Source organism: Macrobrachium nipponense, chromosome 30, assembly GCF_015104395.2.
Source record: "Macrobrachium nipponense isolate FS-2020 chromosome 30, ASM1510439v2, whole genome shotgun sequence".
In the NCBI taxonomy this organism is placed as follows: Eukaryota; Metazoa; Arthropoda; class Malacostraca; order Decapoda; family Palaemonidae; genus Macrobrachium; species Macrobrachium nipponense.
In genome coordinates this window covers 26,881,827-26,886,826 of record NC_087218.1, presented here as the reverse complement: position 1 = coordinate 26,886,826, position 5,000 = coordinate 26,881,827, and the positions used below count along the sequence as shown (strand labels likewise).

At 36.7% G+C, this 5,000-nt stretch overlaps 1 protein-coding gene across 4 annotated transcripts in view; it reads left to right on the top strand.

Annotated features, from left to right (window-relative positions):
- LOC135202394 (uncharacterized) overlaps positions 1-5,000 on the top strand; it is an 84,106-nt gene that overhangs the window by 25,465 nt on the left and 53,641 nt on the right. The window contains exon 1 of one of the 4 annotated variants that reach the window (XM_064231774.1): positions 4,268-4,554. The exons of 1 other annotated variant lie outside the window; for it this stretch is intronic. The gene's annotated coding sequence lies outside the window, so the exon portion shown is untranslated. Of the gene's footprint in view, positions 1-4,267; positions 4,559-5,000 lie in introns of those variants that run through there. 2 more of the 4 variants (XM_064231776.1, XM_064231773.1) reach the window with 2 other exon arrangements.

Sequence of the window (5,000 nt, the reverse complement as noted above, 5' to 3'; positions counted from 1 at the left end):
GGAATACCAGGTGTTTTTATTTCTTATGAGGACGCAAGTGGAACTAAGGATATGAGGAATAGTGAAAACGGGGGCGCTTTTGGCGGTGTTAATGGTAATGATATGAAGGATATGGGGAGTGGTGATACCAGAGCCCACACTGATGATACGGAGAATAACAGCAGTAATGTCGGTGATGATAAACGGGATATTGAGAACCACGGTGGTAACCATTTTGGCGGGTTCAACAATGGTGTTATAGGTGGTGATACTAATACTGATACTATTACTGATACTAACAATGGGGTCTTGGTGGATGAAATGAGAACCACGGGCGGTGATACTTATGGGATCGTGGAACAGGGAGCACTAACCACATGTATAAATGTGTTTCATCAGGGATGTTATCTTAATTCCAGGTACAAAGACATGGTAAAAGTCAGACTGAGGGAAGTGAAAAAGCCCAGGGAAGTATGCGTAATTGAGAATAGCGAGAAACTAAGAGGGGTTATTAGCACTGCATCAGTGAACAGTGTATCAAACACTGGTGTTACATGGGTAGAATTATTGAACTGTAATGATACAGTTAGGAAATACCAGAAGAATACATATGTGGTAGACCTCCAAGATTGGCGTAGTGAAAGTAATTCAGTGGCTATTGTAGAGGGGAAAACTGAGTTTTCAGAGGCAGAAATGCAATCAAGGGAGAAAATATTTAGAGAACATTTAGCTAATGCAGATTATAAAGAGCATATAGAAGCAGTAAGCAAACTTTTGGCTGAATTTGGGATTGACTGATGCGTTAGAACAAAAGGTAAACTTAGAGGAAGGTACGAAACCCATTTTTATTCCTGCATACCGCATACCTTTCAAAATCAGAGAACAGGTAGAAAAAGAGGTCAGTAAATGGGAAGAGGAAGGAATCATTAGAACTACTGCATCTCCATACAACTTTCCTCCTATAGCAAAGGTCCCAGATGAATAAACAAATGTATTGACGTAAATGTGTTTTGTAGTCACTTCAATCAATAAAGAAGTTCAGTTTACGCTAACTTGTTACAGATCGCGATTTGCGTCATTTGCCAGGGAACTATAAAACCTAAATTAACCCCAGGTATCGCTCAGTCCTGGCGGAGCGGTACAGGTGGCAAGTTCTGCATTTTGATGCGCCTGTTCTGATATTAGAAAATTCCGGGTTCGAAATCCTAGATCCTGTTCTATAGCTTAATCCAAAGTGACTGTAATAAAGGACTTGTTGTCACCTTCGCCTGTAGTTTATTCATAAAATAAAAAAAGCCACTGGTGTTTTTCGGATTCATAGGAATAAGATTGAGATTGAGGAAGCCAAATTCGCTCTCATGACTTTCACCATCCTTATAGTCTTAATCTATCTGAATGAAAAATGGTATAGTAGCAAAATAGTAGGTTTGGGAACATTAAAATTTAACCCTGGTTCAGCCTTTGATCTGGTAATAAGGTTATTTACAGTTCTATATAAAAGTCCTTTCGGAAAAAATCTTTTACCTTGGTGGAAGAACAAAACAACTCCTTAGGTTTTTTTAGATGTTAAAGTCACTCGCACTGATCATCAATTTAATACAACTGTTTTTCACAGGAATAGGTAGCAACTTTTGTGTTCTTGTTTATTTCGATTTCTTATTTTAATGTTCCCAAACTTACCATGTTTGCTACTAAAGCTTTTTTTTATTCAGACAAATTACGACGAAGGATGGTGAAAGTTATTGAGAGCGAATTTGGCTTCCTCAAGCTCAATCTTATTCCTATGAATTCGGAGAAGATCAGTGTTTTTTTTATTTCAAGGATAAACTGAAGGACGTCATGAGGTCTAACGTTGTATACAAATATAAATGCCCAAGATATCAGGAATTACGTAGGTTTCTCGCGAAGGTTATTGCAAGACCGCTATTACAGTTACTTGGGATTAAACTATAGAACGGGATCTAGGATTTCGAACCCGGAATTTTCTAATACATCACTGATGTACAGAGAAATTGAGGCAAGCATAAATAAAAATAGTTGTTATAGCGTATTATTGGGGTGTTGATTTCAGATTCGAAACCAGTTTTCACTCATTACCACTAGTTTTTGAGATGTACATGTATACATGTACATAAATTTGTACATTCATTCATGGCTACCAGATATGTCCTACATAGGGCATTGTGTGATTTCTTTTATTAGAATTTTAGGAATTGAGGTCTCTTTTGTATAAACTTTACATGCCCTATTTTCACTAAAAGCATCTGGCAACCCAGAAATGTAATGCGGTTAGTACTGCTTGACATTCATGTTACACAAATCCTCTGGTGGACATGAACAAGGTGCTTCTTCCTCCTCTTCATATCAAGCTTGGTTTAATGAAGAATTTCGTGAATGCCATGGACAAAAATGGCTCTGCCTTCCAACACTAGTGCACCCTGTTCCCAGATCTGAGTTCTGCTAAGCTCGAGGAGGGCATCTTCGTCGATCCTCAGATTCGAGAGGTGCTGAAGGATATGGACTTTTAGGAGCTTCTTACCTTAAAGGAACTGAGAGCATGGGAAGCATTTAAGTCAGCCTGCAAGGGCTTCCTTGGTAACATACGGGTACCAGATTACCAACAGTGTGTCGAGAAAATGTTACAGTCTTATGAGGATATGGAATGCCGAATGTCATTCAAAATTTACTTTCTCCACTCCCACCTCAACTTTTTCCCTCCGAACCTCGGGGCAGTGAGTGATGAGAATGGAGAAAGGTTCCTATTACTAAGATGGAGAGCAACTACCAAGGCAAGTGGAAACCCAGCATGATGGGAGACTTCTGGATGCTCTTGCGTGACAACCGGAGCAAAGTACACAAGATCATCTAAAAAAAACTCACTTCTAACCGTCTTCTGTACAATGATTTGTGTGTATTGTATTATCCAAATATATTTAGTTCCATCAATGTTCTGTATCTATGTTTTTTCTTTATGTAATGTGCCTTTGTAACAGATGTAATAAACACATTATATTTCAAATTTATATGAGGTATAATTAAAAGGAGATATATGAAAGCAAAATAACTAGAGATGATAAAGCAAAGCTGTTCACAAATTTGAATTCACCACAACAAAATAAATAAAAAAAACATCTATTCTATCCTTGCCTCAGAGCAAAAAAAAAAAGTTTATATTTTGAATTCATACTCAGTATAATTAAACTAGGATATGTGAAAGCAAAAGAAAAAAATAGAGGTGATAGAGCAAAATTGTACAGAAATTTGAATTCACTACATCAAAATTTGTAAAAAAAAAAAAAAAAAAAAAAAAAAAAAAAAAAAAAAACACACACACACACACACACCTAATCACATCCTAGCCTCAGAACAGAAAAAAAAAAGTTTTTTTTTTTCTTTTTGTAATCTAGTCTATCAGAACACACGCATCAAAATGCATAATTCCCATCGAAAAGAGCCAATTTTCCATTATTGCCACTACTAGCTAAACTGCATACTTGACTACTTTTGAGTCATTATATATAAATCACCTCTCTCACACTTTGAATGCAAATACCTCTGCCACCCCTCCCTATCTCTGCTCACGAATAGGCAGGTTTTTTTTTTCTCGCCCCTTTTTACTTTAGATTATTATGTATAGTCTTAATTTTTGTGTAATTTAATTTTAATGAGTTGCGTATTCAATAATTTGTTTTATAATATTAGTACTTGTATTTGTAGACTGAGGATGTGCTGACGCCAGCATAAAACGTATATTTTATAATAAAACGTTGAACCCCGACTTGTCCTGGTTTGCCTTGTGTTGGGACTTCCTGTTGCTTTTATATGTATGTATGCATGTATATGTATATATATAGATATATATATATATATATATATATATATATATATATATATCATTCGAGCTACAAATGTCTTTTAATATCTAATTCGCTCCACCTCGGAATTGATATATTTTCATATATGTACCGAAGGGGAATTTTTAGTTGATAATAATTTCGTCCCCCCATATATATATATATATATATATATATATATATAATATATATATATATATATATATATATATATATATGCGTGTGTGTGTGTGTGTGTGTGTGTGCGCGCGTGTGTAAAATATTAGCTGTGTATGGCTTGTAGATAAAATAAAGGGTTCAATTCACTTCAATGAATATTTGTAGTACCATTGGTCATGGAAATATCGTACACCACTAATAAGAGTAAATCTGTCGAAGAGAGTCGAAATTATATACTATTCTATTTTTGTCCACATTTATTGAGGGTGGATTAATGTAGAGACAACAGCCATTAGAATTGTTTGTAAAGAACTGTCCACGTAAACAGCGCCTTGAGACGAATGTCTCGGATTATATGCTTTGATTCAGAGTCAACTGAATCGGTCTCATACTACCTACTATGTTTATTACCTTACCTATGTGATGTGGATACCTCAGCTTGAAGTTTTACCGTCTGGAAGGGAGGTCGGGTAGGTGAAGCCTACTTAAGCTACTGGACAGCGTAACCTTAACTTATGCTTGGTCTTGAGTAAACCTAGGCCTAGTAGCCTATAGTAGCTAGGTAGGTAAGCCACACTGGAAATAATAAAATTATTGAGGTAGATCCAGGGTACTTATCTACGGCGGCCTAGAATTTTAAGTAATATTTATTCGGACGACTGTAATTACTAAGCCCCCAGGGGCCAGTACTAAACATGGCAAAATACATTGGACACCCATATCCCTAGTGGATGTCGTATCCGCGGGTTACGTTCCTTGCAGTACGTGCAGACTGCTTCTGTAGAAATACTATTAGGTATTGAGATGATGGTTTTGTTCAAGTGTACGATGTACTTATTTTCATGGTGTACCTACGGTAAATGTTATTGATAGGCCTAGCCTATTGACCTAGCTCTCCGTAGGGGGTAATTCCGTCAGTGCACTTCATTCGGTGCAATGTAGGCATTACTTTAGGCTCTTTCTAGCGTCCCTTTGGCCCCTAGCCGCAACTACTTTCATTCCTTTCAC